The following is a 12,635-nucleotide window of genomic DNA, read 5'->3' as shown; positions in this document are numbered from 1 at the left end:
GATTCTCTTTGTCGGTGGCAAGTGGCACGCTGCCATAGATATGTTTAATTTGCTTTAACTTTACGTTACTGAATAATGCACATGCGCTGCGAAATCAAGGATCGGCATTCATGCATGTACTCTAGTCAACGATGATATAAATTGAATCTTTGGTAAACACCACAAGTATATTATTATAAGAACATGCTCATGGAGAGCTCAGTTTTGTTTATCCGCGAGATATCCTTGAAATCCAAACAACAATGACTTGAGTAGCCAATGATATAAATGACTTGAGTAGTCAACGATGATATAAATTGAATCTTTGGTAAGAGAATTTATCTTGTGTTTTTTTATTGAGATTACACAGTACCACGCAGACACTCACAACGCACGCACACTCACACCCATATAAACACACATACCCAAACTCTACCCTATGAGCATCTTCGAAGTCACCACAGGCGCCTCGCTGTTGACGGGAACGTCGCCTACCACTGAATGCACAACACTATTAAATCTCAGAATATTCGCTCCCACGGATGTAACATCCTGAATTTTCCCAGAATGTTAGATAGTCGAAAAATATGAATTTCAAAAAAATTTGTGACAGTGCGATAATCTTCCACATAAGTAGGAATTCTGCCCTTCCAAAATTCCTAGTATTTAAAAATTTCAAATATAATTAAGGATATTAATTGCTAGTGTGGAGATACTTGGAGTTAATTGGATTTTATTTAGCTCTATGAATTCGAATTGGATTTATTTTATTGTGTGAAATTATGTGAAAATTAAATTGAGGTGTTCCCCTCAATTTAATTTCAGCTGCTAACACTTGTGTGGGATTTAATTTGAGTTGAGCCACTCAAATTAAATCCTAACCGCAACCCAAACCAAGCCCGAGCTCTACCCTAACCCTGGTCCGGTCCAGCCCAAGAACCAAACCCACACAGGCTAGCCTAGCTACCCTGGCCCACTCCCCGCGGCCGCAACGGCCCAACCGCCGCCTCGCTGGCCCAGCTCGCCACCCCCACCTCGGCCTGCCAACACTTGCACGGACGAGCCAGCCCACCAGCCGCTGTCGTGCCTTCCTTTCTCCACCGTCACTGACAGGTGGTCACCACCTGTCAGTCGGACCACGCCCACACGGTCACGCAAGCCAGCCACGATGCCTTTCCTGCCTCCCTGCTGTCCCGAGCCCGCCTGCCAGGGGAAACTATTCCCCTTTTGTCCCCCAAATCGGTGACGCCGCCTACTCTGCTTTCCGCCCCGCACGTCGATGCCGCCTGCCCGCGCTCACGTCACCGCGCCAACTCCGCTCCGCGACAAGCTGCGGACGCCGCCGCGCCACCTTTACCCGCCTCGCTTTTGACCTCCTGCGCCAAACGCTAGCGCACGCGCGCGTGTGCTGCGGATGCAAGCCACGCATCCTCGGCGTGAACGCCGAGGATCACCGTCATTCCCTTGAGCCACGGCACGAACCCTAGCCACGTCTCCTATAAAACCCGCCTCGGCCTCCGCTTCAAACCCTAGCCCCATTCCCCTTGACCGCCGCCACCATTAGAAACAGAGGAGAAGGAGAAGGGGAACCAGTCGAGCGCCTGGAGAAGGAGAAGGAGAAGGAGGGAAGAAGGAGCCAGGGAGGAGGACCATCGCCGCCGCCGGAGGGACGTTTGAAAGGCCCTTGTTTGGTTTTGGTAATTGAGTGACAACTTATGTGGACTAATAAGTGTTTATGTTGAGATACACAGGAGATTAGTCCACACAAAGACACTAGTATGAGCAACATGTGCCATGGAGGAGAAATGGCTAAGTGTTGATGCTATGCTCATATAGTGTGATCGAGGAGCTCATTGCATATGAGACATGACATGGAGTTATGTGACCAAAGTGGAGAAGATCAAGATAAGGCTTGGCTTGATGGACCGGTTGCAATGGAGAAGGGCAAGTCAAGGCTTTGAAGCAAGGGACTGCGAGGCGGTGAAGCTTGGGCAAGATTTGGCGCCGATGGACCGAGGCAACGGTGAAGAGCGAGCAAGGTCAAGATCGATGGACCAAAAAGGTCATGTGAGTATATGGAGTGGATCATATCATTTAAGAAAGATCAAGCCAAGTATTGACTCATGATGATGATCAAAAGGCTTGATGGAGTTTGGTGCTTGTGTGGCATCAACATTTGGGAAGATGAAATGGAATGCGCAAGGCAAAGGTATGACTTGTAGGGCATTTTATTTCACCGGTCAAAGGTTGTGTAGAGAAGTGCATGACCGGATTTAGGATAGATGGCCGTACTATCAAGAGGGGCAAACTTGTTTGCATATCGGTCATCTAGTGCCACTTGAGCGATCTAACATTGCGATGTTGCTAGGATCGAGTGGCGTGGTGAGATAAAGTGAAAATCCATTGAAAACATTAGTGAAATGCTAACACACATGCACATGGTATTGTTCACGTGGTGGTGTTGGCACATTTGCAAAGGAGAAAGAGTTAGAGTTGATGTTGATCAAATTTGGGAAGCAAGAAAGGTTTTTCGGTTTTCTCCGGAAATTAGGTGGTCTCTTGGAGTGGAATACTGATTTGATCCATTGTGTTTTGGATCAAATATTCAGTTGGGTTGTGTAGCCCTCTGAATTAGCTTTCCATAGAGTCCAAGATCACCTAATTTGGACATCGGAGCTAAGAGTTATGGCCGTTTTACCGAGGTACATTTCTGCTGGAAATATACCTGCGGACGGTCCGCTCAAGGGGGGCGGACGGTCCGCCGTTATCTCGGATGAGCTCGAACAGAACCGTTTTTGGCTCTGTTGGTGGTCCAAAATGAACTGCGGACCGTCCGGTCCATGGGGGCGGACGGTCCGCCTTTAAAAGCTGAAACGGGCGCAGAAACTTGGTAGTTCTGTCTTGGGTGTCCAAAATGAACTGCGGACGAACCGGTCCTTGGGGGCGGACGGTCCGCCTCCTACTGAAATTTCTGGGACAGAAACACTGCGGTTTCTGTGTGTGCTGACATTTTGAACGGCGGACAGTCCGCCCCTGGGGAGCGGACAGTCCGCCGGTCACTTATAGATTTAGTCAGAGACGTTTGCAAATCGGTTGGTTCAAAGTTTTGAACCGCGGACGGTCCGCCCGGGGCTCTAACGGTCGACTCTGACACATAATCATTGCAGTTCTCGCCATTGGTTTTGAATGGCAGACAGTCCGGTTTTTGTGTGGCGGACAGTCCGCGAAAACTCTGTTTTCACGGGATTTGAGTGTAACGGCTAGTTTGGGGCCTCCCTCTATAAATAGACGGTGTGGCCGGCCATTTGAAAGGGCTGAGCACCTTGGGGACTTGGTGTCCATGTGTGAGAGTGCTTGAGAGCCCTCTACTCACTCTAATTTGATAGTAATCATCCGATCGAGTGAGAGAGTGATTCTAGTGCGATTGCTTTGAGAGATTGCATCGAGTGGCACTAGGTGATCGTGTTGCAAGCCGGTGTGCTTGTTACTCTTGGAGGTTGCCACCTACTAGACGGCTTGGTGGCAAGAGACTCCGTTGAAGCCCGCAAGAAGATTGTGCGGTGCTCCGGAGAAGAGATTGTGAGGGGTATTGTGCTCACCCCGCGGGAGCCGCGAAGAGCAACTCTAGTTGAGCGAGACGTGAAGAGCAACAAGTGGTTCGGCCGGATCATGTGATAGAGCTCGGTGTGAGCACTCCACGTGGGAGAGTGTGACTTGAGAGTCACCACTAGCAAGAGGATCGGCGGCAACCTTGGAGCTTGTCTCAACGGGGATTAGCTTGGTGGCAACCAAGTGAACCTCGGTATAAAAATCACCGTGTCAATCTTGTCTGCTCTTCTCGGTGGTTTGCATTCTCTAAATCACAAGTCTTGTGTTTACATTCATCTATATCTTGTGCTTGTGTAGTTGCTCTCTAGTGATTAGTTAGCTTGTGTAGCTTGCTAATCATCTTCTTGCTTGTGTAGCTAGAAGTAGAGATCCTAGTGTAACTAGTTAGCATATGTAGCTTAATTAGTTGCTCTTGCTTAGATTGTGTAGCTAAGCAAGTTGAGCTCTTGGATTTGGATTGTGTATCCTTGTCCTTGAGCATCTAGTGAGCTTAGGTTTGGCTTTGTGCTTTTACTCATTAGAATTGTGTAGGAGCTCCCCCGGTTTGTGAAGTACTAGTGCTTAGGCTTGTATGACTTGGCATTAGAATTGTTAGGAGAGCTCTTACTAGCTTGGCACTCCATTTGCTTTGTGTAGGACCTTTTTGGAGGTGCCTTAGAGTCATAGTTAGAGGGGTGAAGTCTTGGCTAAGCGAATAGTTTCAATTCCGCATAAGTTTCGGTTAGCCGGCGCAATTAGTTTTAGAAAGGACTATTCACCCCCCTCTAGTCTGCCATCTCGACCCTACAAGTGGTATCAGAGCCGAGGTCTCTCATTTGTGGTCCTTACCGATCCGAGAGGATGGCGACTTATGGGTTAGATGTTGAGTGTCCACACATTTTTGATGGCACACACTTTACACGATAGAAAACTTGGATGATATGCAATTTTAAATTTATTTGCCCTCAAATGTGGTGGATGGTGGATGTAGGTTTTTCTCATGTGTTAGATGAAGGAAATCTAACTCCAACACTAGAGAAATGCCTAGATCTAGACATCCAAGCTACTAATATTTTGTTTAGATCTTTGCATAATTGTATACTTGGTGAGATCATGGATATGAAAACCGCCCACGAGATTTGGAGTTATCTCAATAAGAAGTGCATGAGGATGGTGAGCTCATTCACGACTTGGTAGTTGTGGAAGATTGCTCCACCTCATGGTCAAGTGATGATGATGATAACCATGATGATCAAGTTGATGATTTGAAGATGATGAAAAAGAGAACAAGAAGGGGTGGCAAGGCAAGAGCAAGGCATCCAACTCATATTCAAGATGCAAAGATGTTGAGCAATAACAAAATTCAAGATAAGAATCCACATGCTCACATCAAGTGCCATAGTTGTGCAATATTGGGTCACCTAGCTTCGGGTTGCCCAAACAAGCTTGAGAAGAAGGCTCAAGCAAACAATGAGAAGCAAGGCAATGAGAAGCATCAAATGAGTAAGGAATAAAAGGCTCAACAAAAGAGAAGATGCTACTTATGCCGGGAAAGGGGACACATGGCTTATTCATGTCCCTTAGGTAACAATTCTAAGCCTATTTCAATTGATGCAAATATTATGCTTAGAAAGGATGGTAATGGTACCTCATTTGTTACTATTGCAAAACATCCCGCTATTCATACTAAGGCATTGCAAAAGTATGTTGCTCCTAACTTGAGAGGACCCAACCTAGTTTGGGTACCATCAAAACGTGGATGAATGTGTGTAGGTACCAAAGGCATTGGAGACTTGATTCAAATAAAATTCATACTTTTGATCTTATGATTGAATCAAGGAATTGAAGCTTTTTTGCTTATATACAACCCAATGCCATGACAAGCTTATGAAGTTCAAAGTGCGTTCAACTGCAATTATCATGTTGTGGGTAATTCATTGAAAATATTAGCTTGCAAATTTATTTGTGTTAAACCTTGTTTTTGGATGAACAATCTTTTTGCAAATTGAAAAATGAGTTAAATGTCATTTACTTCTCAAATGTGGCTTGAAAACTAGTACATATGACATTTGGTTCTTATGTGCACTCTTTGCTTCAATTTTTTTATTTTTCAAAGCTTTTATGGGCTATTTATGAGATTCCTTGATTTTACTTGATTTATTTTTGATTTCTCATTCTTACTCACTCATATGAGTCTTTGGATGGTGTTCATGCTAGTTTTGTGATTTTTGGAATTTTATTTGAGCAATGATCCCAATTCAAAGTTGAAATTGTGAAATTTGGCAAAATTCTGGACTGTCTGAAATTTGGAAGCGCGGACGGTCCGCGTGTAAGAGGCGGACGGTCCGCCATTCATGAAGTTTTTCACCAGAGGCTCTAATCAGCAGAAAATTGAAACGCGGACAGTCCGCCCATGGACCGCGGACGGTCCGCGTGATGCACCGGTAAGCTTCGGTTACACCGATGATGTGTCCACTATGCAAGCGCGGACGGTCCGCCAGTATATCGCGGACGGTCCGCCTGAGATAAGTTGAATCTGCTCAGAAAAGTGACAAATATTGGATTGATCTTGAGTCACCTAAATTTAAAGGTCCTCAAGTTGGAATCATCTTTACAAGTGGTTGAGGAACCTAGGTTTGGTTTTGAAATGATCTAGAAGCATGACGAGTATTGGGTACAAGGCCATTTGATTGAGAAGTATTTTTGGCATACTTTTGGTACTCAAGTTGAGAATCAAGACCAACCTCAAGTAGAAAGAAAAGGACTTAAAGCAGACTCCAAAATTACTCATCATGACAAGTCCATTGTTTGATCAATCAACTAAATTCATTTCAAGTGAGTGTCAAGAATGGTTCTTGGAGAGATCACTTCTCTCTGGAGAGGGGCGAGCCGCCCAAGAGTGGGTTTGACAAGCAAGGTGCTTGGAAGGCCAATATGGAAGTGGTGATCTAGAATCATTGGAGATGCTTAGTTGAAGATATCAAATGGGTTGATCAAGAAAAGCAAGTAACACCCAAAGTAGAGATATTCATGAAAATTCAAGTGATATTCAAATAGTATTCTCTCATGCAAGCAAGGATCAAAGAGATGCAGCAAGCCAACCACAAAAAGATAGTGCATTTGATGATAAGTGATATTCATTTCATATGGGTGAAGAATGGTTTTCATATTGGTATTCATTGTCTTCACCAAGCTATTATAATTGGACTTCATGATGCTAGTTGGAGAGCTAAATTGGAATCTAATGACTATCCTCTACTCCAACATAGCAAGGTGAAATTGCTTGACATATGCATTCATACTATGCTAAGGACATGATTAGTGCATATAGTCATATATAGTGATCATTCATGAAAAATAAATAATTTTAAATGTTTTATGATGCCACTATTGCTTCTATGCTTGATATGATCTAGTGATAACATATGACATGTTCATGAGCTAGTAAACCCAAGTAGTTGATCTAGAAAATGAGCTTTCAAGTGTTTAACTCAACATTGTCAAGATAACCCTTAGAATGAGGTGTGAAGAAGCTTGTCATTGGTTCAAACCGAGTTGAATTATTTGGGCAAGTAGTCTAGATCAAGTCAAAGAGAAAGAAGCTCATGGAAATAATCTAGTTCAAGAATTGGTTATCAATGTCAAATTCAACAATGGTGGTTCCACAAGTGATCCTCAACTTTAAGTGATCAATTCAAATCAAGAAAGCTACCCTCATCAAGAAGAGCTCAAGATTCAAGTAGATTGACAAACACTTTGACATAGGGGGAGGAGCCCCACTACAAGGTATCAAGGTCAAGGATCCTACTAGTGTCATACATGTGGCATTTCAAGGTGGTCTTCATGCTTCCACATGTTGTTGTTACAAGTGGTGTCAATTCCAATCAAATTGAAAGTGTCCATCAAAAATGAAGATTCAAGACTCAACCATCCACCCAAGTCCAACTCTTTGTATCAAACCACAAGCGCTTCATATGATTGTCTACAAGGGGTATTCAAGTGGTAACCCTACAAGTACAAGAGGTACAACTTCAAGTGGTAGCCATTGATCTTCACATGGCAAATTTCATGTGGTCTCGGCCCTTTTTATGGTCATTGATGACAAAGGGGGAGAGGAATGAACAAAGATATGAATTATCCTTGGATGACAAAGGGGGAGATGAAATGAAATGGACATGGATCAAGAGGAGCAATATTGAGGAGGATCAATACTCTTGGACAAAAGGAGAACACAAGTAGGGGGAGCAAGCTCATGAACTTAGTTGTTTGCATTTGATATGTGCATATTCATGTGCTTGCTTGCATTTGCATAAGTTTTAAAATTTATATATGCATTGCTTGTGTGTGATGTATGCTAGTCATAGAACTTGATTGATGATTTGATAACTAGCATGCATAGATTGTAGCTAGACATTTTTTTTACAAGTGAATCAAGAGCCTTGCTAATATTGTTGATCTCATTAGGTATCTTGAGTTTTTGATGAATGTCTAGTTACTCATTGATGCTAAGGAATGAACTTCAAGGATGCAACTCCAATTGGTATCACGCTTCAAAGGTTTATCCTATATACCTTAGCATCACTTAGTAGTGATAACAATCCCACAAATTTCATATTTATGCATGTGTGTGAGTTTAAAACCAAATCTCTTGAGCACACATGTAGGGGGAGTTATCACTACCAAGTCGGATTTTTATGGTGCTTATCCAATCTTTTACAAGTGGTCTTAATGGTGGATAAGAAACATAAAATCCAAACCAAGCTAGCTATTTACACATGTGTGAAGTGCTAGTTTGGAATATGCTTAATTTCCATATCTTTGTAGAGTTGTCATCAATTACCAAAAAGGGGGAGATTGAAAGGCCCTTGTTTGGTTTTGGTAATTGAGTGACAACTTATGTGTACTAATAAGTGTTTATGTTGAGATACACAGGAGATTAGTCCACACAAAGACACTAGTATGAGCAACATGTGACATGGAGGAGAAATGACTAAGTGTTGATGCTATGCTCATATAGTGTGATCGAGGAGCTCATTGCATATGAGACATGACATGGAGTTATGTGACCAAAGTGGAGAAGATCAAGACAAGGCTTGGCTTGATGGACTGGTTGCAATGGAGAAGGGCAAGTCAAGGCTTTGAAGCAAGGGACCGCGAGGCGGTGAAGCTTGGGCAAGATTTGGCGCCGATGGACCGAGGCAACGGTGAAGAGCGAGCAAGGTCAAGATCAATGGACCAAAAAGGTCATGTGATGATATGGAGTGGATCATATCATTTAAGAAAGATCAAGCCAAGTGTTGACTCATGATGATGATCAAAAGGCTTGATGGAGTTTGGTGCTTGTGTGGCATCAACATTTGGGAAGATGAAATGGAATGCGCAAGGCAAAGGTATGACTTGTAGGGCATTTCATTTCACCGGTCAAAGGTTGTGTAGAGAAGTGCATGACCGGATTTAGGATAGATGGCCGTACTATCAAGAGGGGCAAACTTGTTTGCATATCGGTCATCTAGTGCCACTTGAGCGATCTAACATTGCGATGTTGCTAGGATCGAGTGGCTTGGTGAGATAAAGTGAAAATCCATTGAAAACATTTGTGAAATGCTAACACACATGCACATGGTATTGTTCACGTGGTGGTGTTGGCACATTTGCAAAGGAGAAAGAGTTGGAGTTGATGTTGATCAACTTTGGGAAGCAAGAAAGGTTTTTCGGTTTTCTCCGGAAATTAGGTGGTCTCTTGGAGTGGAATACTGCTTTGATCCATTGTGTTTTGGATCAAGTATTCAGTTGGGTTGTGTATCCCGCTGAATTAGCTTTCCATAGAGTCCAAGATCACCTAATTTGGACATCGGAGCTAAGAGTTATGGCCGTTTTACCGAGGTACATTTCTGCTGGAAATATACCTGCGGACGGTCCGCTCAAGGGGGGCGGACGGTCCGCCGTTATCTCGGATGAGCTCGAACAGAACTGTTTTTGGCTCTGTTGGTGGTCCAAAATGAACTGCGGACCGTCCGGTCCATGGGGGCGGACGGTCCGCCTTTAAAAGCTGAAACGGGCGCAGAAACTTGGTAGTTCTGTCTTGGGTGTCCAAAATGAACTGCGGACGGACCGGTCCTTGGGGGCAGACGGTCCGCCTCCTACTGAAATTTCTGGGACAGAAACACTGCGGTTTCTGTGTGTGCTGACCTTTTGAACGGCGGACAGTCCGCCCCTGGGGAGCGGACAGTCCGCTGGTCACTTATAGATTTAGTCAAAGACGTTTGCAAATCGGTTGGTTCAAAGTTTTGAACCGCGGACGGTCCGCCCCAGGGGTGCGGACAGTCCGCCCGGGGCTCTAACGGTCGACTCTGACACATAATCATTGTAGTTCTAGCCGTTGGTTTTGAATGGTGGACAGTCCGGTTTTTGTGAGGTGGACAGTCCGCGAAAACTCTGTTTTCACGGGATTTGAGTGTAACGGCTAGTTTGGGGCCTCCCTCTATAAATAGAGGGTGTGGCCGGCCATTTGAAAGGGCTGAGCACCTTGGGGACTTGGTGTCCATGTGTGAGAGTGCTTGAGAGCCCTCTACTCACTCTAACTTGATAGTAATCATCCGATCGAGTGAGAGAGCGATTCTAGTGCGATTGCTTTAAGAGATTGCATCGAGTGGCACTAGGTGATCGTGTTGCAAGCCGGTGTGCTTGTTACTCTTGGAGGTTGCCACCTGCTAGACGGCTTGGTGGCAAGAGACTCCGTTGAAGCCCACAAGAAGATTGTGCGGTGCTCCGGAGAAGAGATTGTGAGGGGTATTGTGCTCACCCCGCGGGAGCCGCGAAGAGCAACTCTAGTTGAGCGAGACGTGAAGAGCAACAAGTGGTTCGGCCGGATCATGTGATAGAGCTCGGTGTGAGCACTCCACGTGGGAGAGTGTGACTTGAGAGTCACCACTAGCAAGAGGATCGGCGGCAACCTTGGAGCTTGTCTCAACGGGGATTAGCTTGGTGGCAACCAAGTGAACCTCGGTATAAAAATCACCGTGTCAATCTTGTCTACTCTTCTCGGTGGTTTGCATTCTCCAAATCACAAGTCTTATGTTTACATTCATCTATATCTTGTGCTTGTGTAGTTGCTCTCTAGTGATTAGTTAGCTTGTGTAGCTTGCTAATCATCTTCTTGCTTGTGTAGCTAGAAGTAGAGATCCTAGTGTAACTAGTTAGCTTGTGTAGCTTAATTAGTTGCTCTTGCTTAGATTGTGTAGCTAAGCAAGTTGAGCTCTTGGATTTGGATTGTGTATCCTTGTCCTTGAGCATCTAGTGAGCTTAGGTTTGGCTTTGTGCTTTTGCTCATTAGAATTGTGTAGGAGCTCCCCCGGTTTGTGAAGTACTAGTGCTTAGGCTTGTATGACTTGGCATTAGAATTGTTAGGAGAGCTCTTACTAGCTTGGCACTCCATTTGCTTTGTGTAGGACCTTTTTGGAGGTGCCTTAGAGTCATAGTTAGAGGGGTGAAGTCTTGGCTAAGCGAATAGTTTCAATTCCGCATAAGTTTCGGTTAGCCGGCGCAATTAGTTTTAGAAAGGACTATTCACCCCCCCCCCCCCCTCTAGTCCGCCATCTCGACCCTACAACATTGTTGCCAAGACAGCGCCCGATCGACTACTCCAACGTTGCCGTGCGTCCTGCACGGCATCGACTCATCCCTGCTCCAACTCGACCCAGCGCCGCCACTGTCTGCCCCGCCTTGAACCGGTAGGTCGTCGCCCTCCTCGCTTTCCCCCATGTGCTGCCGTCGAGCGTGACGCCGGCAAGGGACCCACCGTTGAACACCCGTAGGACACCCGTTCTGGTTTTTCTGCAGGAGCCGTTGCCAACGCTCTCGAAACCCTACTGTAGCCTGGTGCCACCGCGGCCCAGTTCGCCGGCACCCCGCGAGCACCATGGCCGTGTCGCGGACTCGGCCGAAGCCGAGTGCCTGCGCACGCGCACGGCGTCCCTGTCCACCTCACTACGCGCACGAAACCGCACGCCCACCGTGGCTCGTCATGAGCATGCCGACGCACGAACGACCACGCGCCGAGGCCCAAGACGGGGCCTTTGGCATGCCAGGGTACCATCCTACACAGCCGCTGTCGCGTCGTGAACACGCCCATGCCGTGACGTCGCGGACACGTCGCGCCTCGGGTCGTTGGGGCTTACCCCTGCGCGCTCCGTGCGCACACCACAGCCCGCACGAGCACACTCCCGCAGCCTTGCCGCTGCACATCCTCGCCGGCCGAGCCTCTGCTCGCGTACGCCACCGTCACGGCCTATCCCTGAACCTCTTTCGCTACCGCATTGTGTTCTCAGCCACGCCGAGCCGCCATGCGCGCATTTCCGCCGCCACGGCCACGCCATGGGCGCGGGTACCGCACTGCGCGCATCGCGATTCTGACGCACCCCGGCCCTGCCAACCGCGCGGCCAAGCCCCTCTCCTCTCTAACCTTCTGGACCACGCGCGGCACCTTCGCGCCGTGCCCTGGGCTTCGCCGCCCCCGAACCTAACCCTGCGCCGTCGTCGCCATGACCTCGCTCCGGGCGTTGCTGCTGTAGCCACGCGCCTACCTCCGTCTCGCCGCCGTCGTGGTCAAGGACCACACTTTTGGCCTGATCGGACCGCCGCCACGGGTCTGGAGTGCCAGAACCCTGCACGCTCACACACTCGAGCCAGCTACAAGACCAAGCCGGGCCCTTGCCTCGCCATAACACCAATCTGTGCCACCACCGCGCACCCGTGCACGACGTCGCATGTTCTGCACGCCGCCAAGCTTCTCCGCTGCTCTGCTCCACTGCCACCTTGCCGCGCCGCCAAGAAACACGCCGTGCCGCCGTGGACCTGGAGATTCTGGCTCCGCGCGTGCACAGCCAGGCTGCCATGCCCTGCCCAGACGAAGCCCTAGCGCGACCGAACCAATCCGAGCCTCGCCGCTTCTGCTCCGCCGTGCGCGCACCGGAGCAGCCTCACCACCACCACCAAAGCCTGGTAAACCCGTCCGCCGCAGGAGGAAGCAGAGGAGGAAAAGAAAAGAGGAGAAGAGAGATGGGAGGCAC

The sequence above is a fragment of the Panicum virgatum genome, chromosome 6K, assembly GCF_016808335.1.
Source record: "Panicum virgatum strain AP13 chromosome 6K, P.virgatum_v5, whole genome shotgun sequence".
NCBI classification, from domain to species: Eukaryota; Viridiplantae; Streptophyta; class Magnoliopsida; order Poales; family Poaceae; genus Panicum; species Panicum virgatum.
Note: the sequence above shows the minus strand (reverse complement) of the source record.